General features: G+C 44.2%; 1 pseudogene; it reads right to left on the bottom strand.

Moving 5' to 3' along the window:
• Positions 1-776: 776 nt before the first annotated feature.
• On the bottom strand, positions 777-20,849 carry LOC141146067 (H(+)/Cl(-) exchange transporter 3-like; annotated as a pseudogene).
• Between the last annotated feature and the right edge of the window lie 6,419 nt (positions 20,850-27,268).

Below are 27,268 nucleotides of genomic sequence, written 5' to 3'. Positions count from 1 at the left end.
CCTGGTTTCATTTTTCACTTCCTTTGCATCTTGCATATAAAATTGTTCCAAGATTTTGGAGATTTTCTGAGATTGGTTGTGAAGATAACTTCCATCTTCTTATCTCTCTATTTATGCTTTACTTCTTCTTTACTCCCTCTCTGGTAAGTACTTTGTTAACTTTCTCATTTCACATCCTTGCAGATTGCTTAAGACTGTAGATGCTCTTCTGAAGTTTACACACAAGGTTGTCTCCTTGCTCAAAACCTGGTGGTTGCTCCATGTAAAGATATTCCTTAATGTCTTCATATAGGAAAGCAGTTTTAATGTCTAGGTATTTCAATTTCATGCCCTTCCCAGCTGCAACGCTAAGAAGTGTTCTGATGGTGGAGTGTTTTACGACGGGAGTGAATGTTTCATTGTTTCATTGTAATCTTCACCGAATTTCTGGGAGTAACCCTTGGCAACTAGTCTGGCTTTGTATTTGTGGATATTCCCTTCTGCATCTGACTTTACTTTGAAAGTCCACTTACTTCCTATAGTTTTGCAGTTAGGAGGGAGCTCTGTGAGTGTCCAGGTTTTATTTTCTTGAAGCGACTTTAATTCTTCTTCTGCTGCCTTTCTCCATTTATTGGCTTCACATTTTGGCAGGTTTTTCTATGTCTTCCCAGGATGTTGGTTCAAGTATGCTGTGTGTTTTGACAGTGTATGACAGCTTGCGGGGTGGTATCCCCTTTGTAGTCCGAGTGGATCTTCTGACTTCAGGCAGTTCAGCAGGATCTGGTGGGGAACTTGATTTAGGCAATGTGAGTTCCACCCAAACAAGCAGCAGCCCCAACCATAGCATACAGCCCTGGGGTGATGCAGTCTGCGCCTACTTCACATCACTGCTTGAATATGAACCAATCATGAACCATCATAAGTCAGCTGCTCGACAGCAATACCCACAATCCTTCCTGCTATGGCACCAATTGCCATGCTAGGGATAATTAGGCCTGATGGAACCTTAATGCCAAATGCGAAGACTGTCATGATGCGCCAAATACAGTTGCCACATAGCAGAGTAAACTCCATTACCAGCATGCCGGTCCAGAATATCATCCACGATCTTGCTAGCATTCATATCATTTTTATAATCACAAAGTGAAGAGGATTCCAATGGCCCACAATCTGTGAAGAGCTCTTTAATCAGTTGGCTAGTGTTGATGCAAGTCTAGGGATTTTGGAAAGCAATGATTGCTCTAATGGCAGCCACCACAATAACCTCCAACACTGGATACTTTCCAGACTTTGATGTCTTTCGGCGCAGACTCCAGGCAATATGTGCCTTTGCATTCATGTGTGCACGGACAAAAAAGGCTCCCCACAAACCACTGAACACTCCTAAGAGGATGAATGAGATCAGTTCAAATAGATACCATGGAGTGTGGTACACTACATAAAATAGCACAAGTCGACGGTTCCCAAAGAGATTAATAGATCGCAAGATGAAAGCAGTCACCAATTCTGCAAAGTAGGACCTCCATAATGTCTTGAGTGGTAAGTAGTAACTGAGTTCTTTCAAGCTGAACAGGACACTGCCAATAGGTGCGCCAAATGCTACAGATACACCAGCTGCTGAAGCTGCCGAAAGAACCTTCCTTTTCTTTGCCTCATTTGTGCTATACTTGGGGAAAGAGGTAGGAGAATATACGGTATTTCTACAGCAGCAAGCAACGTGTACTAAGGAACTCTCCTCCCCTAAGCTCAGGCCTGAAGCCACAGCAAGTATCAGTGTTACCATCTTGATCATTAAAGTCCAATTTCCCAAATAACCTCTGACGATAAATCCACCTAAAATGGTTTTAATCTCTGGAATTCTATATTTGTTATACCAGTCTAAACAAAAGCAAAAGCAGATTTATGGCACTTTCACTGCTTGTAGGCTTAAAAAATATCAACACACTGAATGAAGAAGTCAATGTTTTGACATGATTTTTATGGAAAAGTACCTGAAAACCACCTAGAAATATAAGATACCATTGCAGAATCCAGGGACACGCTGTACAGAACAAAATGCTTTGCTTCTGTTAGGGAGTGAATTGGACAACAAACATTTGCAGGCTTTCAGTTACTTAAGCTACAAGTTATGTAAACTTAATACAAGACATGATATTTAAATATAGCATTATCTTATTGGAGGAATTCAGAAAACCAGCCTCTGAAAAGAACACAAAGTACTGAGGGCACATGGGAAAGTTTATCCTCTACGTAAATCATCATATAAAAATGATGTAAAAGCTTATTTACAAAATGGGCAAAGTGATTCAAAGGACACCAATCTCAGCAGGGTACTATAATGTATTTAAATGTAATCACTGTGACGTTCAGTATAAGGCAGCCATTGATGGTCAATTTCATTCCCATGACAAAATCATAGAGCTAGTCTTTGCATTCAGCCCAGGTGAGTAGCAAAGATTAAAAGAGAAAGGAGCATCTGTCCCACTGATACTGCAGTCAGCTCTCATTTTTTTTGTTTTGGCTCAATACAACATTTCTTGGCATGTCAGGAACAATCACTAAAGTGATATTGAAGGATAATTTTTTTAAATGAAAAAAAAAAGATGTTATACTTACCTGCTCTGTGCACCGAAATTGCACATAGCGGTCCCTTACCTCCTGTTCTGGAAGTTCTCCACACATGCTGTCCGCTTCTTCCTGCTACGGGTGCCTCGTAAGCAAGCCAAGTGCCATGGGAGCACTCATGCGGGCACACTCCACAGCTGGTCTGTGTGCATCCATTGCCACTCACAATGTCAGTAAGCCGCTGCTTCCTCTTCACAAAAGTTTGACTGACAGCAGCAGGGCCCTACGATTCCCACTGCTCTCAATGCCTCCTGTGAGACCAGGAAGAAAGAAGAGCAGTTCTGCAGCTGGGACATTGATGGATCAGTGAAAGGAGGCAGGTGTTTAGGGATGTGCGGGGGGGGGGGGGCAGTTAGGGGGGTGTTCTATACCTTAATGCAGAGAATGCATTAGGGGAAAAACACTTTAAGCACCCCCTTTTGCTGCAAACCTTTTTCTTTTTTTTCTTTTCTTTTCTTTTTTACAAAAACAGAAGTGCTTTATTTCCAAATAAGCAATACAGCATAATAAAATGCAAACCAAAGTCCAGTACAATGTCAGATAAAGGAACATACACACATAGCCAATTTTGACAGGCAAACATAACCACCACAGAACCAGTAGGCATTGAAAGAAAGTTAGTTGTAACAATCATGAGTACAGTACATGCAATACTACCCAATGACGCAAACCTTGTCATAATGGGAAACTTTTCAGGTCAGGGTCCAAGGGGACCGCACTTTTTCAATTTTCCACTGACAACCCCTGTTTACATACATCATTTTTTACAGAGGAAGAGCCGCATTCACCATAGCCTCCCAAGAGGACACTTCAGGTGGGACTGAGGACAACCATTTCATCAGAATTTTCTTTCTTAGCATAATAAAGGAGATATAATATTAGTAGTTTAGAATAATGAGAGTGCTGCTCATCATCTGAAATCCCCAGTAGGGCCAAGGAAGGAGTGGGTGATAAGGTAAGTTGTAACCTAAGATTTATCTCAAAGATAGCCTTCCAGTAGGGCACAATAGCAGGGCAATCCCAAAACATACAGTATGCAGGTACGATCCCAGTTGGAGTCTACAACGGTGACAGAGAGGGTCCGGCTGAGGAAACATTTTGTGAAGTCTTGAGGGAGTAAAGTACACCCGGTGAAGAAATTAGACTTATCAGTTTTGATCCCTTTTCCAAACAGTCATCCCAGGCTTCCCTATCCAGAGAGGAGATATCCCCTAACCAGTGCTCCCACAATTTTCCAATACTGGGTGAATCAACTGAAAGAAGGGCCCTATGGAGTGTTAAGAGTGGCTTGTCTAAGTCTCCAGGGGCCAATAACTCCTCAATAGGATTAGCTTGAAGGATAGGTGACTGTAGGGAAAAGGGACATAACAGCATGTTGTAACTGAAAGTACCAGAACAGCATCCAGGACGGAAAAGAAAATCTCCGAGACAATCGTGGATAAAAGTTAACAGGGTGCCAGAAGGCATTATTTCCCTAATGGTCTTAATCCCGTAGCGCACCCCCACGTGAGGGTACAGAACGGTACGAAGGTGGGGAAGCTCAGGGTTACCCCAAATGGGAGTTGAGCAGGTGACAACTGACCAGGGCAGAAAAAGTGTAGTGTTGCAATCTTCCAGACTCACCAAGTGGTACATGTGGGTCCCGGGATAAAGGGGTAAGCTCGGGGCCCCCGGTATATTAGGTTACACAAGTCCATTGGGGATCCCAAAAATGCTCTTAGAAAATAGCCGCATTGGACTTAGAACTTTGAAACCACCAATAGATAGATACCAGAACTGCTGCATAAAAATAGACAATAAAATTAGGTAGTGCAAAGCCCCCCAACCTCAGTGGCAGGGATATCGTAGATTTTGCTAAATGGGAGGGAGGCTCCATTCCTGATAAAAGAGTTCACGCAGCCATCCATGTCTTTAAAAAAGGAGTTAGGAACCCAAACTGGAAAATTTCTAAATATGTAGTTAAAACGCAGGAGGAGCATAATTTTGACCAAGCCTATCAGGTTCAGCGGGAGCCCAGACCATGACGAGCATTTTGTTTTGAGCAATGATAGTAGCAGAAGAAAATTGTGGTCAAAAAAGTCGGACACATGCCAGGTTACCTGAACCCCCAGTTATCTAAACTCCTCAACCCATCGTAAACAGGGAGGGGGACCCCAAGCTAACTGCCCAATTATCAATAGGAAAAGAGATTCGATTTGGATCAATTGATCCTGATACCAGAAAACGAGCCAAATGCGTTGAATATCTGTAAGGCTGCCAGGCGCGATGGACCCGCATCACTTAAGTAAAGTAAATCATTGTCTGCATATAGGGACAACTTCTCTTCCAACTGTCCTACTCGCAAACCTCTAATCTCGGAGGACTCCATGACTAAAATGGCAAGGGGCTCCAAGGTCAGGGTAAACAGGAAAGGAGACAAGGGGCACCCCTGCCTTGTGCCTCTGTAAAGAGGGAATGCCTCTGATATCCAGTCATTGGTGCGGACCCGGGCCCTATGAGCCCTATAGAGTAACTTGAGCCAATGCAGGTACTTGGGCCCAAACCCATAACTTCTCATGATTTCCCACAAATAGACCCACTCCACTGAGTCAAAAGTTTATTCAGTGTCTAATGAGACGATGACTCTAGTGCCCGGATTGTTGTGTGGTATTGAAAGGTTCATAAAAATGAGTCGTATGTTAATGCCCTTCCCCTTACCCGGCATGAACCCTGTCTGATCAACATGAATCAGATTTTCAATAATGGTAGAGAGACTGTTGGCCAAGACCTTTGCCAAGATCTTCGCGTCAACATTTAGAAGGGAAATTGGCCTGTAAGAGGCACAATCCTGGGGGTCCTTGTCCTTTTGGGATCAGCACAATGACAGCCTCCTCAAAGGACTCGGGGAGTGTTGTAAGAGATGACAATATAGAGAAAAGGGCTGTAAGCTTGGGGGCTATCATCTCTACAAAATCGGAATAAAATTTGGTAGGGAGACTATCAATGCCAGGAGTTTTGCCTGCCTGCAATCGCCCAATAGCTGTTTGAATCTTTTCCAGTGATATATTGGCATCTAATCACTCTCTATTCGCTATGGCCAATGTTGGAAAGTTGACAGAGTCTAAGAAGGAAAGTAAGTCGTTCTGAGGGTATGCAACTTTTGACGCATATAGATCCCTAAAAAACTGCATAAAATGGTTGTTAGGTCCGGAGCCAGAAGTAGCTGCCTGTTCGCATCCCAAATGCCTGCTATATGGATTGAAGGGCTCTGATTTTTTGCCAGGCTAGCAAGCGGCCGTTTTTGTCACCATACTCAAGCACCCTTTGTTGGGAGTACAGCAAGGCTTTTTTAGTATTCACCACACGCAGGAGGGCAAGTTGTCTTAGGATACGTTGCTAGGCCTGATACCTATCCGGAACTGGGGACAAAACATATTCCATCTCTAACCTTTTTGCCTCCATCTCCAGAAATTCCAGTGATGAGATGCCTTCTTTTGGAGTGCAGGAATACGGGAGATATATTCACCCTTGTCCCAAGCTTTAAAGGAGTCCCACAGCACTAAAGGGGATGCAGCATCTCCGTTCATAACCCAATAATTGCAAAGAGATTCAGTGAAAGGCTCCTGCAATCGGTCATCCATTGCCCAGAACCTAGACAGATGCCATAACCTACAACCTGGTGGACTAGCGATGGAAATGGTTAAACAGAGAGAGGCATGGTCAGACACAACCCTTGGGAGTATACGCGCCTCTGTGACCCAATGGAGAGAAATGGATGAGACAAAAGCCAGCCAGATCCAACCTCGACAGGGTTTTAAAGGAATGACATGTGAATTCTTTGTTGTCAGGATGCAGGTGTCTCCAGACATCCACCAGAGCAAAGGTGGAGGCCCATTGCATTAGTGCAGACGTACCCTTACGGCCCGTACACACGATCCGAATATCGTACGAAAACGGTCGTCCAAGGAAGGATCGTATGATATTTGGATCGTGTGTACACTACTTTCGACAGTTGATCACGACCGTTCATTCGATATTATTCGATCGGACATACACGAAAATTTTCCTCGTACGATTCCAGATCGTACGATTTTCGTTTAGTCAGTATAGTTGTCGTCTGAAAATACAATACAAATACATTACAACACATGACATCACTTCCGATTTTTTTGTCTGTCGTACGAGAATTTTCGCAACTTTATTAGCTATTCAATTTCTACTTGCGACTATTTAAGCAAGAACGGTCGTACGATTGGTGGTACGATATTCGGAACGTGTGTACGAGGCATTAGACACCGCCCGCAGTCTGTCCAGGTCTGGGCAGTGAACCAAATTACAGTCACCCAACAGAAAAATGGCTGCAGTGTCATAACTTAATACTAAATGCACAATGTTATTCAAAACAGAAACCGATGCCAGGGGTGGAAAATAAAGTCCCACGAGGAACACAGTTTTTTTGTATATACATGCATATATAACATACAGTCAGGTACATAAATATTGGGACATCAACACAATTCTAAACCTTTTGGTTCTATACACCACCACAATGGATTTGAAATGAAACAAACAAGATGAGCTTTAACTGCAGACTTTCAGCTTTAATTTGAGGGTATTTACATCCAAATCAGGTGAATAGTGTAGGAATTACAACAGTTTGTATATGTGTCTCCCACTTTTTAAGCCTCTAGTACCCTAAATGGCAGAGACCTATGCACCCAAACACTTATTCCCCTAGCATAGTTAGAATAAGTCACCTTTCATCCTGGATCCCTGAAGGTGACTCTCCTGCAGTATACAGATATGTGAATTATACTTCTGGAGAAATTTAAATACCAGAGACCATTTGACTGCCAAGTTAAGACCCTGTACATTCCAGGAAATAACATTAAGCTGGGACATAAGATTTGAGGTAACCATAAAAAAAAAAAAAAAAGGGGGGGAGGGGGCTAAGAACAAGGCAGCAGAGATCACTGGCTTCAGGGAAACAAATCTGGATGGTAGACAGGCAACATAAATTGCAAATTTTAAAACAAACTGTACTGGATACTACATTTAGCATTGCTTATATCAGTAAATAAAATATAAAGCACCAAACAAACTAAACACAAGAAAATTAAAACATAATGTAGAACATCTCCCCTACCACCCCAGACCCCGGGCGCAAAACAACCCCCACCCCGCGTCGCCATCCCAAACATGGACACGAGGGCACTCTTTACGTCTAGAGGAAAAGAGATTTCATCTCCAAATACGGAAAGGTTTCTTCTTCACAGTAAGAGCTGTGAAAATGTGGAATAGACTCCCGCCAGAGTTGGTTCTAGCCAGCTCAGTAGATTGCTTTAAGAAAGGCCTGTATACTTTCCTAAATGTACATAATATAACTGATTTATAGGTAAAGTTGATCCAGGGAAAATCCGATTGCCTCTTGGGGGATCAGGAAGGAATTTTTTCCCCTGCTGTAGCAAATTGGAGCATGCTCTGCTGGGTTTTTTGCCTTCCTCTGGATCAACTGTGGGTATAAAATTGGGTAGATTGGATTGTACGATATTTATTATTTTATTTATTTATTGTTTTTAAGGTTGAACTGGATGGACTTGTGTCTTTTTTCAGCCTGACTAACTATGTAACTATGGAGAGCATGACAACCAGCCAGTTAATGCAAAAGGGGCAGCGAATGAACATTCGCTGTTGCAACACTGATCCTTCTCCCGGCCAATCGGGAAGCAGGTCTGATACCCATCACGCGATTGGCTGAAAGCACAGGCGATCCTTTTGGATGCCTAGGAGGAGGGGAGGAGACTCATAGCGGAAGCGAGGAGGAGAAGACACAGGAGCACCGCAGCCTGATGTCCGCTGATGCCCAATCCCTACCATTGCACGATGTCCCCACCGCTGCCTGATGTGCCCGCCACTGCCCGGTCCCCGCCGCTGCCCAATGTGCCCGTCGCCTAGATGAGGTAAGTGCTGGTGGACTGGCAGACTGCGAAGGGTGGGGGGGGGTTGAGGTGCCCTGATGGGGGGGTGGTTGTTTGTCCCTCCCAAACAAAAAAACACCAGCCGCCACTGTTAGTGTCACTGGTGATGTCAGTGGCAGTTAGTCAGTTCCCATAATGTGTCAGATTGCCCACCGCACTATCACAGTCCCATTATATGTCACTGATCACTGCCATTAGTAGAATTAAAAAAAAGAAAAAAAATTCCAGTATATATCCCATAGTTTGTAGGTGCTATAATTTTCATGCAAACCAGTCAATATACACATATTGTGATTTTTTTTTTTACTAAAGACATGCAGCAGAATACATTTTGGCCAAAATTTATGAAGAAATTAGATTTCTTTTTTTTATTATTATTATTATTATTATTATTAGTATTAGTATTAGTATTAGTATTATTATTATTAGATATGTTTTGTAGCAGAAAGTAAATATATATATATATATATATATATATATATATATATATATATATACATAGTTACATAGTTACATAGTAGGTGAGGTTGAAAAAAGACACAAGTCCATCAAGTCCAACCTATGTGTGTGATTATGTGTCAGTATTACATTATATATCCCTGTATGTTGCAGTCATTCAGGTGATTATCTAATAGTTTCTTGAAGCTATCAATGCTCCCCACTGAGACCACCGCCTGTGGAAGGGAATTCCACATCCTTGCCGCTCTTACAGTAAAGAACCCTCTACGTAGTTTAAGGTTAAACCTCTTTTCTTCTAATTGTAATGAGTGGCCACGAGTCTTATTAAACTCTCTTCTGCGAAAAAGTTTTATCCCTATTGTGGGGTCACAAGTACAGTATTTGTAAATTGAAATCATATCCCCTCTCAAGCGTTTCTTCTCCAGAGAGAATAAATTCAGTGCTCGCAACCTTTCCTCATAACTAAGATCCTCCAGACCCTTTATTAGCTTTGTTGCCCTTCTTTGTACTCGCTCCATTTCCAGTACATCCTTCCTGAGGACTGGTGCCCAGAACTGGACAGCATACTCCAGGTGCGGCCGGACCAGAGCCTTGTAGAGTGGGAGAATTATCGTTTTATCTCTTGCGTTGATCCCCCTTTTAATGCATGCCAATATTCTGTTTGCTTTATTAGCAGCAGCTTGGCATTGCATGCCATTGCTGAGCCTATTATCTACTAGGACCCCCAGGTCCTTTTCCATCCTAGATTCCCCCAGAGGTTCTCCCCCTAGTGTATAGATTGCATTCATATTTTTGCCACCCAAATGCATTATTTTACATTTTTCTACATTGAACCTCATTTGCCATGTAGTCGCCCACCCCATTAATTTGTTCAGGTCTTTTTGCAAGGTTTCCACCTCCTGCGGAGAAGTTATTGCCCTGCTTAACTTAGTATCGTCTGCAAATACAGGGATTGAACTGTTTATCCCATCCTCCAGGTTGTTTATAAACAAATTAAATAGGATTGGTCCCAGCACAGAACCCTGGGGAACCCCACTACCCACCCCTGACCATTCTGAGTACTCCCCATTTATCACCACCCTCTGAACTCGCCCTTGTAGCCAGTTTTCAATCCATGTACTGACCCTATGGTCCATGCCAACGGACCTTATTTTGTACAGTAAACGTTTATGGGGAACTGTGTCAAATGCTTTTGCAAAATCCAGATACACCACGTCTACGGGCCTTCCTTTATCTAGATGGCAACTCACCTCCTCATAGAAGGTTAATAGATTGGTTTGGCAAGAACGATTCTTCATGAATCCATGCTGATTACTGCTAATGATATCGTTCTTATTACTAAAATCTTGTATATAGTCCCTTATCATCCCCTCCAAGAGTTTACATACTATTGATGTTAGGCTAACTGGTCTGTAATTCCCAGGGATGTATTTTGGGCCCTTTTAAAATATTGGTGCTACATTGGCTTTTCTCCAATCAGCTGGTACCATTCCAGTCAGTAGACTGTCTGTAAAAATTAGGAACAACGGTCTGGCAATCACTTGACTGAGTTCCCTAAATACCCTCGGATGCAAGCCATCTGGTCCCGGCGACTTATTAATGTTAAGTTTCTCAAGTCTAATTTTAATTCTGTCCTCTGTTAACCATGGAGGTGCTTCCTGTGTTGTGTCATGAGGATAAACACTGCAGTTTTGGATACTGAAGCCCCCCGATTCGCTCGTGAAGACTGAGGAGAAGAATAAATTCAATACCTTCGCCATCTCCCCATCCTTTGTAACCAGATGTCCTTCCTCATTCTTTATGGGTCCAATATGGTCTGTCCTCCCTTTTTTACTGTTTACATACTTAAAGAATTTCTTGGGATTTTTTTTGCTCACCTCCGCTATGTGTCTTTCATGTTCTATCTTAGCCGTCCTAATTGCACCCTTACATTTCTTGTTGCATTCTTTATAAAGTCTGAATGCTGAGGATGATCCCTCAACCTTGTATTTTTTGAAGGCCTTCTCCTTTGCTTTTATATGCATTTTTACATTGGAGTTAAGCCATCCAGGATTTTTGTTCGCTCTTTTAAATTTATTACCCAATGGGATACATTGGCTAATGCCCTTATTTAATATGCTCTTAAAGCAAACCCATCTCTCCTCCGTATTCTTTGTTCCTAATATTTTATCCCAATTTATGCCTTTTAGCAAGGTTTGTAGTTTAGGGAAGTTGGCTTTTTTGAAATTCAGTGTCTTTGTGTTCCCTTCATGTTTCCTATTTGTGTGATTTATACTGAAACTAATTAACCTGTGATCGCTGTTACCTAAATTGCCCCGTATTTCCACATCCGTGATCAGGTCTGTATTGTTGGTAATCAGTAGATCCAGTAATGTTTTATTTCTAGTTGGTGCATCTACCATCTGACCCATAAAATTGTCCTGCAAGACATTAAGGAACTGGCAAGCCTTAAATTAATGCGCGGTTCCCTCCGCCCAGTCTATGTCTGGATAATTAAAATCCCCCATTATGATAACACTTCCCATCCTTGCTGCTAATCCAATTTGTGATAGGAGATCCGTCTCCACTTCCTCCCTCAGGTTAGGGGGCCTATAGCATACTCCCAGTATTATTTTCCCCTTAGCTTCATCCCTTTGGAGCTCTACCCATAAGGATTCCACCTCCTCTCTAGCTCCCTCAGTGATGTCATCTCTCACATTCGCTTGTACATTATTCTTGATATATAGGCATACCCCTCCCCCTTTTTTACTCTCTCTATCCTTGCGGTATAGGGTATACCCTTGAATGTTTGCCAGCCAATCATGAGAGCTGTTGAACCAGGTCTCTGAAATTCCCACAAAATCCAAATCCTCCTTGTACAACAGTATCTCTAGTTCACCCATCTTGTCCGCCATGCTCCATATATAATATATATATTAATTTTCTGTCTTTTTTTGTTTATATCACAAAAAACAAACAAAAACAGTGGCAACAGCAAATTAAAGCTCTATTTATGTGAAAAAACTGAAAATTAAGTCAAATACTTACCGTAATTTTCCTTTTCTGATGCCAAACCATGGCAGCATACTAGTGATAGAGCTCTGCCTCTTGACCACTCCTTTCAGGATCAGTGAATAGCATAAAAAAAGGCATAGTTAGCCGCACCCCCCCCCCCCCATTCTTTGTAACAAGCCGCATATCGAAACGTACTGTACAAGGGTGGGTCCGTATGCTGCCATGGTTTGGCGTCAGTAATTGAAAACTACGGTAAGTATTTGATACAATTTTCCGTTTTCCTAATGCCAACATGGCAGCATACTAGTGGTAAATAACTAGCTGACAGGGTGGGTACTGCTTAAACAATTTTTAGTTTTATTTACAATGTAAGAGAAGATTGGATTGTTCTTCTCCCAAAATCTAGAGACGATAAGGCATCCAGATCTAACCTATGTAGCGCTGGTAGATTTCTAATCTATCGCTTATACGTAAATTTAGTGGGTCATCTGTTCTTTACATAGTTCAAATTTAATCTATAGCTAATTTAGCCTCTGTTACAGCACTGGCTGTGTTGCGTGCAGTTCCACACTGTCACCTGTAGGTGTCGTTGTCACCGTAGGTCGGTGTTGGAAAAGCAACAAGCTGAGGTATATTGAGTGCTCTTCTTACTCGGAGGCAACTCGGCAGAGGTGGACCGCTGCCGTGCATTCTGGGAGAGAGTATTTAAGGGACAGATGCCATGTGTTAGGGGAGTTCTACCTCGTGGCTCTCCAGGCCGGAGGGCTGCGACTCTGCAGCCATGCAAGTAGGCCCAGAAGCCTGTCTGGGGCCTACTACTGCTGGGATGGTCCTGTGCTGTCTGTCCTGCGGGAAGCCGAGCAATTGAGAAGACCCAGGGGAGGACCCATCCTGGAGAGGACCGTGCGGAAGGCTGGTCTCAAGAGGGGCCTGGTGACTTGATTGGAGGACGCATCTTAATCTAATCTACCGCACAAGTACTGCCGGGTCGGCTTTAAGGTTCTGGTACTGTGTTGCTGTTCATCTAAAACTACTACGCCCTGTGGCAGAGGATCGTACAGTTAAATTGGTCTTCTAAAGTCTGTGGCAGAGACTTTTCTTTTTGTTCGTGTTACACTCCGGCTGCTAGGTTAGTGAGAGAGACCTATCCAGGTGGGCAAAGATTAAACCCTGGAATGAAGATACGTTCGTCTACGAGAATGTAAGTCCTCAGAGATCTTAAGAAAAGGTATTTGAACTTACCTGCAACTGTTCTTCTACCTCTTTCCTGCTACTTCTTCAAGTTATTCCCTATTAAAGCATTGAAAAAGTACTAAGTGACTGGTGCTTACATTGTCAGATACAAAGCTCAACACAGTAACAGCCCGATATAAATCAGCAGCTCCTTCGGGGGTTAGTGCTACACCTATAATGCCTTAGAAAGGTTGTTTTGAGAGGACCATGAAGCTGCTCTGCAGATGGTCTCCATCAACACATTTGAAAAGGCTGCCCACTAGGCCACCACTGCCCTGGTAGAGTGTGCCGTCACCGTTGAAGAGAGTTCACACCCTCTTGCCATGTACGCTCTGTGAATAAGCTTGACGATCCAGCTCACCAAGGTTCTTGAGGTAGCCTCCTTTCCTTTGTGTTTTCCCACTGGGATTATGAAGAGCTTAGCCGAGCATCTGAAGGGAGCAGTGGCTGACAGGTATTTACTTAAGGTTCTTGAAACATTCAACTCATGTAGCCTGGAAAGGTAATATGCCTATTTGATACTTCCAAGGCCTGAAGTGAGACTCTCCTGCCTGCAGTGATGGCCATCAGAAAAACAGCTTTTTGTGTAATGTCTCACAAGGAACACTGCTCAGTCGGAGCAAAAGGTTGGCCAGATAGAAAGTCCACCAGCACAAACAGATTCCATTGGGGAAAGATTCTCTCCCTAGGTGGTCTAATTTCATTGACCGCCTTTAGGAACTGCACTACTAACAGGTCTTCAGCCCATTTATCTTTGTCACTGCTGAGATGGCTGACACTTGTACTTTGAGTGAGCTCAGGCTAAGGCCCATGTCCAATTCTGATTGAAGAAAATCTAGGACAGCTGAAAGTGGAGGTGCAGAAGGGTCCATTTCCCATCCCACCAGGGAACTTGAAAACTTGTCCCAAACCTTGGCATATACTTGATTCGTGGAAGGTTTTCTGGCTCTTAATAGAGTAGAGACTACCCTAGAAGAGCATCCTAGGTTCTCCAGCTTCCTCCTCTCAACAGCCATGCTTGCAGCTCCAGTCTATGCATAACGGATGCAGAAAGTCTCCCTGAATCAGAAGGCGTGGAAACACCAGGAGGGGTACTAGTTGTTGTACGCTGAAATGGACTGCCAGCGGAAGCCAGGGTCTCTGCGGCCAAAATGGAAGAATCGCCATGACCATCATGTTCTCCTTCAGCAGCCTCAAGAGGAATCTCATAATCAGAAAAACCAGGGGAAAGGTGTAGATACAACATTTTTTAAGAGCAATCACCGGAGTGCAGATCATCTTTTCCTCAGGCTCCTCCTCATGCTGAAAGATACTGTTATTAGTTGTGTTAGAAACTGTTTCCTCTACTGTGCATGGAACTCCCGCATGTGCCAATGTGCCCAATGGAGCATGGGAACGCACAAGGACATGGTGCAAAAAAGGCTGAGACACTGGGATGCTGACAGGTGGGTGGATGTTGCCGCTCGCAGGACCCTGTTCCTGACTGTAAACGCCTTTGCTAGCGGGATTGAGACAGAGGCCTTGGTCGTATTGAAGAGTGCCCCCAGGTATACCAATTGCTGGGTTGGGGCAAGCTTGCTCTTCTTGATGTTAATCATCCAACCAAACTTCTGTAAGGTACTAATAGGGATCTCCCTGTGTGTCAGGAGTTCTCTCCAGTCCCTGGCCAATAGAAGGACATCGTATAAATAATGATAGACCCGAAGACCCTTCACTCTGAGTAGGGCTAATACTGCCATGAGGACCTTTGTAAATGTTCTGGGGGACATGCATAGGCTGAAGGACAGGCTGGTAAATTTCAGGTGTGTGCGACCAATGGCAAACCTGAGATGCCTCTGAAAAGAGGGCAGGATTGGGACATGCAGATAGGCGTCCTGAAGATCCAAGGAAAGCATCCAGTCGCCTGGTTGTACTGTCTGGATGATTGTGTGGATGGGCTTCATGTTGAATCTTTCCAGAAGTAAAAGTGGTTAACACTTTTTAGATCCATGACTGGACGCCAGCCTCCATCCTTTTTGCGGACCATGAACAGGGTGGAGTAAAACCCGGTATATCTTTCTGAAGATGGAACCTGTATCACGGCTTGCTGTGCTTGCTTGCAAGGTTTGTACATATTGTAGCAGAACTGCTGCCTTCTGTGGAGCCTTCGGAATCTTGGTGAGGGAGAAATGATCCGGAGGAGGGGCGCTGTGAAACTGCCAGAAATGGCCCCAGGTGACTAACAATAGAAGGACAATCCTACAAGCAGGGCCGGCCCTACCATGGGACCCGGTGGGACCTGCTATCCAGCCCGTTTCGTCGGAACCGCTGCTTATTTCACAGGGACCGATCGGGCTTGTGTACTCCCGCTTCCTGGTGACTGGAACGCACGATAGGGCGGACGTGATGTCATCAGCCAGAAATTATGACCGTGTTGCCTCCCATGTCTTGCATCATTTCCGGCTGATGACATCACGTCCGCCCTATTGTGCGTTCCACCACTACCAGGAAGTAGGAGTACACAAGCCCGGTCGGTTCCCTTGAAATAAGCAGTGGAGCAGGCGCAGTGTATCTCTCTCTCCTCCCCTGTCCACAGAGTCCCTTCTTGGTCCAGACATGACAGCCACTACAGTGGGCATCAGGGCCGCTGTTAGAAATCATGGGGCCCCGTACATCCTACCTGACGGGGTCCCCTTCGACCCAGTGGCAGGCAGCGTAGCAAGCGACAAGCTGCATCTGCTGACAAGTGACATGGCCAGTGACTCACTGCATCCGCTGACAAGTGACGTGGCAAGTGACTCACTGCATCCGCTGACAAGTGACGTGGCAAGTGACTCACTGCATCCGCTGACAAGTGACGTGGTAAGTGACTCACTGCATCCGCTGACAAGTGATGTGGCAAGTGATAAGCTGCATCTGCTGACAAGTGACATGGCAAGAGACAAGCTGCATCTGCTGACAAGTGACGTGGCAAGTGACAAGCTGCATCTGCTGACAAGTGACATGGCAAGTGACTCACCGCATCTTCTGACAAGTGACGTGGCAAGTGACACACTGCACCTGCTGACAAGTGACGTGGCAAGTGACAAGCTGCATCTGCTGACAAGTGACGTGGCAAGCGACAAGCTGCATCTGCTGCCAAGTGACTCACTGCATCTTCTGACAAGTGACATGGCAAGTGACACACTGCACCTGCTGACATGTGACGTGGCAAGCGACAATCTGTATCTGCTGACAAGTGACGTGGCAAGTGACAATCTGCATCTGCTGACAAATGACGTGCCAAGTGACAAGCTGCATCTGCTGACAAGTGACGTGGCAAGTGACAAGCTGCATCTGCTGACAAGTGACGTGGCAAGTGACACACTGCACCTGCTGACAAGGGACGTGGCAATTGACAAGCTGCATCTGCTGCCAAGTGACATGGCAAGTGACTCACTGCATCTGCTGACAAGTGACGTGGCAGCTGACAATCTGCATCTACTGATAAGTGACGTGGCAAGTGACAAGCTGCATCTGCTGATAAGTGATATGGCAAATGACACACTGCATCTGCTGACAAGTGATGTGGCAAGTGACAAGCTGCATCCGCTGACAAGTGACGTGGCAAGTGACAAGCTGCGTCTGCTGACAAGTGACGTGGCAAGTGACTCACTGCATCCGCTGACAAGTGACGTGGCAAGTGACAAGCTGCATCTGCTGACAAGTGACATGGCAAGTGACAAGCTGCGCTTGCTGACAAATGACGTGGCAAGTGACTCACTGCATCTGCTGACAGGTGACGTGGCCAGTGACATGCTGCATCTACTGACAAGTGACGTGGCAAGTGATAAGCTGCATCTACTGGCAAGTGACACCCTGCATCTGCTGACAAGTGACGTGGCAAGTGACACACTGCATCTGCTGACAAGTGATGTGGAAAGTGACACGCTACTGCTGCTGCTGACAAGTCACGTGGCAAGTGACACGCTGCAGCTGCTGACAAGTGACGTGGCAAGTGACACACTGCAGCTGCTGACAAGTGACGTGGCAAGTGACACGCTGCAGCTGCTGACAAGTGACATGGCAAATGATAAGCTGCATCTGCTGACAAGTGACATGCAGCATCTGGTGGCAGGAGACAGTGACACGCTGACAGCCAACAGTGTAAAGGGGGCAGAGCTTTCTGCTGAAAGAAGAGACCCCATGTTGGAAAAGGCATCGCTATAGGCACGACCGACACTGTAAGCATGTAAGTACTAGCACCCATTGATCCCATCCCCACCACCACATCTGCCTCTGTCTGTCTGAACCCCCCCCCCCTCCCCACCACCACATCTGCCTCTGTTTGTATGAACCCCGCCCTCCCCACCACCATATCTGCCTCTGTCTGAACCCCCCTTACCACCACAGCTGCATTGGTCAGAACCCCCCACCAGCATTGTTGGATGTAAATCTGACTTCCTGATACATTTAATTTTAGCTTTAATTGTCATGGTATAAAATAATGGATGTGGGGACCTTTTGGTGGGCGTGATTATTTTTTTTGGAGGGGGGCAGCATTTCATTCTTGGTCCCAGGCAGCACAATGTCTTGGGCCGGCCCTGCACAGGGCTGGACTGGGACAAAAATTTGGCCCTGGACTTCATCCAGACTGGCCCACTTTGACAGGTCTCTCCCATGCCGGCTTGCCACCCAAGCCCCCCCCCCACTAGCCATTAGCCGTTCTACATTATTTCTCTTATAGGCAGTACCAGTGGGGAAGCTAGACATTATTCCAGATCGTATGATGAGCTTCTCAGTGTTGACTCCTGAGCATCATATCTGTATTCAGGCGCGCTGCATAACTAGCCAGGGAGAGGAGGTGAGCACTGCGGGGGGGGGGGGGGAACAGAGGACCGGAGGGAGGCAGCGGTCCACTGTCACTGAAATCGGCCCACTGAGCCATCGGCCCACCGGGAAACTCCCTGTAGTCCCAATGGCCAGTACATGCCTGCCTGCGAGCCACCAATTCCTAGATGCTAAAATGTAAATAAAATTACCTAAAGCTTCTAGCGTTACACATGTCACATATATCGTGCAAAGACAATTATAAATATATATACGCTGCGCTAAAAGATATGTATAAGAAGTGCACAGTGAATAATTGATCTCAAAAATAAATATTAAACCAGTGAATTATAAATGTTAATACACATATATCATACTATGGATAATATAGGTAAAGTGCCTAGTGCATAATTGTGTATTACAAACCACAAAATAAAAAATATTAAAAAAACAGCAATATATCAAAGTGCTTCTGTGCTTTCCTACAGTGTCCAAATAAATCTATGATGACCGTGCTTTCATACAGTGTCCAAATAAATCAATGATGACCGTGCTGAAACACAATGCTCTGATAAGATCATATAACAAAGTGCTCATGTGCATGTAAGCAGCAACCAATTGCGTCATTAATCCAGTATTGATAAAAGTCAGTGCCATCCAAAAGATGTGATCCAAGCCGTGATAAGGTGTCATCGCTCAGGTGCCCCCCTTAGGTAATAAATGCTCACCTTGGAGCGTGCGACTTTGCGATCAAGTTAAGTCAAAACACGTATGTGAACCGCCTTCGGGCTCTATAATAGTATTGGGCTCCTGGATTCCTCAGCATACACCACCGGGATATGAAACAGGAAAAAACTTGATAGTGCAAGTACAGTTTTAACCATTTATTGAATAAAACAAAAAAGGTCCCCTTCAGGGGTACTCACACAGATTAGGTGCGTCAGTGCACCGCTCTATAGTAAGCCTATACTGGTGTATACCAATGATGGTATCGGGATGATACGGGCGTCCTCCTCAGTGCACAAGATGCCTGCCGTGCCGTCCTGAGGGTCATTTTTTTTTCTATAGCCGCTTCACCAATGAAATCGGATGACACCTTGAGTTCTTCTAGAGACTCAATATCTGCTCTTGGAACCCCCCTGGCTGATTCAACATTTTGGATCTAGATTTTCAAGACGCTGGCCACCGAGGTGAGGACTACAGCTGGACAACAGGCTGCCCCAGCTGCTTGATAGATTCTCTTTTAATCTAGATCTATCCTCTTATCCCTTACATTTTTAAAGGTGGTTGAATCCTCCATTGGGAGGGTAACGATCTTGGCCAGCCTAACGACTGCTGCAATCACCACCGGAGGGGAGTCAAGAGAGTCTACATCTGCCTCCTGCAGAGGATATAGCTTATGCAGCCTGTTGAATGAGAACCTTTTCTCAGTGTTCTGCCACTCTTGCTTAACCACTTCAGCCCCGGAAGGATTTACCCCCTTCTTGACCAATACCGCACTGCGTCACTTTAACTGACAATTGCGCGGTCGTGCGACGTTGTACCCAAACAAAATTGACGTCCTTTTTAACCCATAAATAGAGCTTTCTTTTGGTGGTATTTGATCACCTCTGCGTTTTTTATTTTTTGCGCTATAAACAAAAAAAAGCAATATTTTTTCTTTTTGCTCTAATAAATATCCCCCCAAAAAAAATAAAAAAAATAATTTCTTCCTCACTTTAGGCCAATATGTATTCTTCTACATATTTTTGGTTAAAAAAAAAAGCAATAAGCGTATATTGATTGGTTTGCACAAAAGTTATCGCGTCTACAAAATAAGAGATAGATTTATGGTATTTTTATTATATATTTTTTTTTATTAATAATGGCGGTGATCTGATTTTTATCATGACTGCGACATTGCAGCGGACAGATCGGAAACTTTTGACACTATTTTGGGACCATTGGCATTTATACAGCGATCAGTGCTATAAAAATGCACTGATTACTGTGTAAATGTCACTGGCAGGGAAGGGGTTAAACACTAGGGGGCGATCAAGGGGTTAACTGTGTTCCCTCAGTGTGTTCTAACTGTATGGGGGATGGGCTCACTAGAACATGACAGAGATCACTGGGAGCAGTAGATCCCTGTCGTGTTGCTAGGCAGAACAGGGAATGCCTTGTTTACATAGGCATCATCCCATTCTGCCTCTCCGTGCCACGATCGCAGGCCACCGGCAGACATCCAGTCCGTGGGACCCATGGGTATGCTACCGCGCTGCAAGTGCCGGCGGCAGCTTACGTGCGCCCGCTAACAGCTGATGACGCTGCGACTTATGGGTATGTCATTTTGCGCACCCGTGACACTTTGCCAACGTATATCGGTGCGAGCCGGTCGGCAAGTGGTTAATGACGGCCTTAATTTCCTCCATGAAAGGAAAGAAGGATTGGTGCTTTTGGAGGAAAGGAAAATAGGATTTCGCCTTCTTGGGGGCTTCCTCTTCTTCCCATGCAATGGCCTGCTTGATTGCCTGGATATATGTATCCACCAGAGAGAAGCTAAATCCGAGCTGTTCCGGATCACTCTCCGAAGAGGAGGAACTGATGTCTTCCGAGGAAATGAGGAGCGCTACCTGTTAAAGTTCCTGGTTGATCCTCTATCAGAGCTTCCTGTCTGGGGCAATTAACAGGCTGTCTGGCTGGAATAATGGACGGGACCCCAATGATGGAGTCTCGCACCACCTTCTTCAGTAAGGTTGACACTTGTGCAGTCTCCTGCTCTCTGTCCACAGCGAACTCTTCCAGGAAGCCCCTGCAAACTCGCTTGTTGGCCATTGGAGCTGCTCCACAGGCCCAGCAGGTCTTTTTATTAGGAAGCTGGTCTTGCTCAGGAGAAGAGGAGGCGTGCTGCCTCTTTTTTTACTTCCTTTTGGAATGGGAGCGGTGCCTGTGGCTGCGCTCTCCTGAGGAGTCTCTTTCTTCTCTGGCTCTAGATCTTTGACAGCGTGAGCATGCAGGGCTGAAGCAAATCAAAGCAATCCGCAAAAGAAGGCACTTTTTTTTTTTTACCTTACTTAACTTACCCACATGTTGGTCACCTACCTTAGAAGTTAAGGGTCTTATATAAACGCTGACTGACTCATGGCTGAAGAACAGGTGGGATGGCCAGCTGAAAAAGGAAAGGCAGGGAAAAGAAGGCAAAGTTTTAAAAATATTTGGGATGAAAGAATAAAATATGCTTCCCAAAAGGTCAAAGGAAAATGCTCCCTTTTTCTTTCTTTCTTTTTTTTGAGTAATACCTGCAGGGAAACAGCAGGAGGCGCTCAAAGAACACTTGTCTTGCAGAGGGGAAAACCCAAGGAGAGCCGTCTGTTTAATACATGTGTCTGCCCGCCATTCAGGCAGGCCAAGCCTATTAAATAGAGCAGAGGGAGGGCAGTGACCTTCCGCAGACCCACCCGCCCACTTGCTGGAAAAATACCAGGGTTTCTTCGCTCAACCAACATGACGGAAGGCGCTCCTGCCGGCCATCGAGCATGTGCGGCCTGGCGCGGCCCGCTGCCATCATCACCAGGCTCCACAGGTTGAAAAGGAGCATTAGGTGGCCGCGCTTGCCCTATAGGGCAAACCAAAGACCCCTGAAAGGTGTGCATTCCACCCCCCGACGGTATGGACACAGGACCACCGCCAGAGACCAATGAGGGGAAGAAGTAGGGAGATAGAGGCAAAGGAGACAGAAAGAAAAAGGGCGACAACAGAGGGTAAGAAACCATCGGAGACCCAAAAAATAAATAAAATAAATAAAATAAGGGACAACAAAACCCTAAACAGCACAGGCTGCCAATGCAAATGAAAAGAAAGAAATAGCTGCCCCCTTTCCACACCTCTGCCCACAGTCACTTAGTAAATGGCAGATTTAGTTCCTAGTGAGAAAACGCTGCAGGCCCCATCAAGACCATCAAGACCCACAGAAGGGGCTTCCTTGGCTATAGTGCATTTTGCAGCCTGAGCCTAGGACCTCGTACTGGGAGAGGCTCACCCAGCGGGATGCTGAACGGAGGCAGAGGTGGGGACATAAAACTGCTTAGTTCCTCACTGGTGCTTTGAGGTATGAGGAAAAAAAGAAGAATGGAGGGGGGGGCTATGCCTTTTTTTTATGCTATTCACTGGTCCTGAGGGAGTGGTCAAGAGGCGGAGCTCTATCACTAGTATGCTGCCATGTTGGCGTCAGGAAAATTATTTTAATTTCCTTTGGGTACAGCCTTGCATGACCGCACAAATACCAGTCAAAGTAGTGCAGTGCTAAATAGCAACAAATGGCCACGAAGGGGGGCTCAAGTAGGCAAAATAAGATTGGGGTGATTTTGTGTTGTATGCAAAGATTTCCCACTTTGGGGAAATATGTCTTCTTACTTTCAATAGTAGTTAATTGGCTTCTGTCTAAATTGGCCCTAGTATATGAATGTGAGTTATGCCGTGTACACACGGGCAGACTTTTCAGCATCAAGCATCCGACGGTCTTTACAACGGACTTTCGATGGAGTTACGACAGACTTGCGAACGACCGGACTTGCGCACACACGAATGGACTAAAGTCCGTTCAAAAGTCCATTGGTTTGAACGTGATGACGTATGACCGGACTAGAATTAGGACGTTCATAGCCAGTAGCCAATAGCTGCCCTTGCGTCCTTTCTTGTCCGTCAGACTAGCATACAGACGAACGGAATTTTCAACCGGACTCGAGTCCATCGGAAAGATTTGAAACATGTTCTAAATTCCATCTGATTTTTGACAGAAAAGGTCCGCTGGAGGTCCGATGAAGCCCACACACGATTGAATTGTCCGACGGATTTGTTCCGTCGGACCTGTCCGGTCGAAAAGTCCTCCCGTGTGTACATGGCATTAGTGACCTTAGATTGTAAGCTCCTTGAGGGTAGGGACTGATGTGAATGTACAATGTACATGTAAAGCGCTGCGTAAATTGATGGCGTTATATAAGTACCTTAAATAATAATAATAGTAACTCTGGGACAGGAAGCAAAGGAAAAACTTCCCAGTGAGATACAAACTGCTAAAAAAAAAAAAAAAAAATTAAAGGAGGTTTAACCATTCCCTACTCCCTACTCTCCCTTAAAAAAAAAAAAAATGTTTTTGCTTTGGATGCACTTTAATTGCCAGTGACTGGAGGTTGTGCACATTACTGCTCTAAGGCCCCTTTCACACTGGGGCGGTTTGCAGGCGCTATTGCGCTAATAATAGTGCCTGCAAACCGTCCTGAAAGAGCCGCTGCTGTCTCTCCAGTGTCAAAACCCCGAGGGCTTTGACACTGGAGCGGTGCGCTAGCAGGAAGGGAAAAAAAGTCCTGCTATCAGCATCTTTGGAGCGGTGTATACACCGCTCCTTTACTGCTCCTGCCCATTGAAATCAATGGGACAGCGTGGCTATACCGCTGGCAATGTAGATATTTGCCAGCACACCAAGGATCAGCACAAGGTGGGGTCCAAACGCTTTAGTTTATTGCATTATCACAACACAATTTTTATCACATCCCTGACGAAGGGGTCCTGTGTGACTCCAAAACGTTGCACCTCTTTGTGCTGTGATAATGCAATAAACTAAATCGTTTGGATGCCACTTTGTGCTGATCCTTGGTGTGCTGGCAAATATCTGCATTGTGACTTGAACCAGTATCCAGCTGGTTGTTGCTGCAGCACCCGACCTTTAGAGCTTATACCAGGAACGTGTGCAATGGGAATATGAAACATATACCGCCGGCAAAGCGCCTTCGCAGTGGAGCTTTGCGGTGGTTTTTAACCCTTTCTCAGCCGCTAGCAGGGGGCAAAACCGCCCCACTAGCGGCCGAATACCGACGGTAAAGCGCCGCTTACAATAGCGGCGCTTTACCGCTGACGCCGCCCCTGCCCCAGTGTGAAAGGGGCCTAAATGTCAATCTAAATAAAACATAAGGATACATACGTACATAGTAAAACATATTGCTTTCATTTCTTTTTTCCTGAATGTGATGTCGGATGATCTCCTTGAATACAATTATAGGTGGTATCTGAAATAAATATTGCTTTTGGCTCTCACATTAACGTTTGTTTAATCATAAATCTCTGGGTCTGTGAAGTTTGGAGTGAAATTGCCCTGGAAGCCTACTTCCTTTCCCAACTCTACCATTTATCATGTTTCTATATAAAACGATCTCTGTTATAAACATCTATAGTTTCTGTACACCGCGTTCTCCACTTTATTTTGAGGTAATTGAGCTGTTTTGCTCAAATCAAACATTAAAATGTACAGCTGGAAAGTGATTCTCCTTAGCAATGGATGAACAAGAACAGATGGTTAAACGGAAAAGATCTGTATTCTTGATTTGCACAATTCCTTGTCACAGAACACATAAATAGCCCTCTTTGGGCCCAAATCATTAGCATCTAAAGAGTGCCCAACAGTGAATGACATTGCCTAAAATGGTTGAGACGATCCCTCTAGATCGTATACTGTAGTTGTGGAAATGTACTGTTCTAACAGTTGATAGGAAAGTAATTTTGCCTGGCAGCACTAGGGTCATCAGTTCAAATCCCAACCACGGCACTAACTGCACAGAGTTTGCATGTTCTGCCTGTGTCTGTGTGGGTTTCCTCCGGGTACTCTGGTTTCCTCCCACACTCCAAAGACATGCTGGTAGGTTAATTGGATCCTGTCTAAAACAGCCCTAGTGTGAGATCTTAGATTGTAAACTCCTTGAGGGCTGATGTGAATGTATAATATATGTGTAAATTTACAGCGCTATATAAGTACATGTATAAGTACCTGTAATAATAATCATAATGATAAATAGATTTAGTGATTAATCATTCCCAGTAGGGAAAGGGAAATGTCCTTTTAGAAAGGCTTATATAAAATAAACTGACTTAATTAAATAATCCTGGATATATTAATGGTGTATTCTGTTCACAATAATAAATCCCCATCAACACTATTTTTAACCACTTAAGCCCTGGACCATGTGGCTGGCCAAAGACCAGAGCACTTTTTGTGATGCGGCACTGCGTCGCTTTACCTGACAATTGCGCGGTCGTGCGACGTGGCTCCCAAGCAAAATTGACATCCTTTTTTACCCACAAATAGAGCTTTCTTTTGGTGGTATTTGATCACCTCTGTGGTTTTTATTTTTTGCGCTATAAACAAAACTAGAGCGACAATTTTGAAAAAAACACATTATTTTTTACTATAATAAATATCCCCAAAAAATATATAAAAAAACATTTTTTTTCCTCAGTTTAGGCCAATACGTATTCTTCTACATATTTTTGGTAAAAAAATCGCAATAAGCGTTTATTGACTGGTTTGTGCAAAAGTTATAACGTCTACAAAATAGGGGTTCGTTTTATGGCATTTTTATTAATAATTTTTTTTTTTACTAGTAATGTCGGCGATCTGCGATTTTTATCGTGACTGCGACATTATGGCGGACACATTGGACAATTTTGACACATTTTTGGGACCATTGTCATTTTTACAGTGATCAGTGCTATAAAATTGCATTGATTACTGTAAAAATAACACTGGCAGTGAAGGGGTTAACCACTAGCTGGATAGGAAGGGGTTAAGTGTGTCCTAGGGAGTGATTCTAACTGTTAGGGGGCGTGGCTACGAGTGACACATCACTGATCACCGCTCCCGATCAGTGACAGTGGGGGTCATTTACTATAGAGCTGCGGCGCTAATTACCGCAAATTAGAGCTAATTCGCGGTAATTAGCGCTAATTAGTACTAAAACGGTATTCATTATAGCGCTGGTGAGAAAATACTCCCAAAATCGAATTAGAGAGTATTTTTTTTTAAAATCTGCTCTATTTTAGTCCAAATGAAGTATTAGCCATTGATTCTAATGGAACAATTCTAACTTTCACAAAAAAAAAAACCTTTTAATGTTGAGATGAAATGTATCTTTCTGTGAAATAAATTTTCCTTTGCAACATTGTTGCTTCTACTTAAAATATTTTGATTTTAAGAATACTAGAATGTGGAATGTTTGGATGTTTTGGTAAAATATATTTTTCTCTGTCACTTTCACTTGTTACTCTCCATCTCACAACCATCTTTAAGCTCAGCGAAGCTGGCCCCCCTACAATCAGAACAAATAAAAACTCAAGTGTGTTTCTTTAGTGCTACGTTTGTGCTGTTTTGTGCCGTAAAAATTTACATTTGTGCTGCTTTTATTTTTAAGATATTAGCAATTGTTTTTTCCAGACTATGACATCACCTAGCCCCCCTACAACGCCCAAATGACACAAAACTGGTCTCGTTGGTTAGTGCTACGTTTGTGCTGTTTTGTGCTGCTAACATTTCCGTTCTATCTATTATCGTTTTTGCGTTATTAATGATTTATTAAAGGTCACCAAAGGTCACTCAGCCCCCCTACAATGCCCAAATGACACAAAACTGGTCTCGTTGGTTAGTGCTATGTTTGTGCTGTTTTGTGCTGCTAAAAATTCCGTTCTATCTTTTATTGTTTTCTCGTTATTAATGATTTATTAAAGGTCACCAAAGGTCAGTCAGCCCCCCTACAACGCCCAAATGACACGAAACTGGTCTCGTTGGTTAGTGCTACGTTTGTGCTGTTTTGTGCTGCTAAAAATTTTATTTGTGCTGTTATGGTTTTTAAGTTATAACAGTTTTTTTTTCCTCAAACCCCACTCACTTTGCCCACCCTACAATCAGCACAAATAAAAACTCAAGTGTGTTTCTTTAGTGCTACGTTTGTGCTGTTTTGTGCCGTAAAAATTTACATTTGTGCTGCTTTTATTTTTAAGATATTAGCAATTGTTTTTTCCAGACCATGACATCACCTAGCCCCCCTACAACGTCCAAATGACACAAAACTGGTCTTGTTGGTTAGTGCTACGTTTGTGCTGTTTTGTGCTGCTAAAATTTCCGTTCTATCTTTTATCGTTTTTGCATTATTAATGATTTATTAAAGGTCACCAAAGGTCACTCAGCCCCCCTACAACGCCCAAATGACATAAAACTGGTCTCGTTGGTTAGTGCTATGTTTGTGCTGTTTTGTGCTGCTAACATTTCCGTTCTATCTCTTATCGTTTTTGCTTTATTAATGATTTATTAAAGGTCACCAAAGGTCACTCAGCCCCCCTACAATGCCCAAATGACACAAAACTGGTCTCATTGGTTAGTGCTACGTTTGTGCTGTTTTGTGCTGCTAAAAGTTCCGTTCTATCTTTTATCG

The sequence above is a fragment of the Aquarana catesbeiana genome, linkage group LG05, assembly GCF_042186555.1.
Source record: "Aquarana catesbeiana isolate 2022-GZ linkage group LG05, ASM4218655v1, whole genome shotgun sequence".
NCBI lineage: Eukaryota > Metazoa > Chordata > Amphibia > Anura > Ranidae > Aquarana > Aquarana catesbeiana.
The sequence above is the reverse complement of the archived record's forward strand: the minus strand, read 5'-3'. Positions and strand labels throughout refer to the sequence as shown.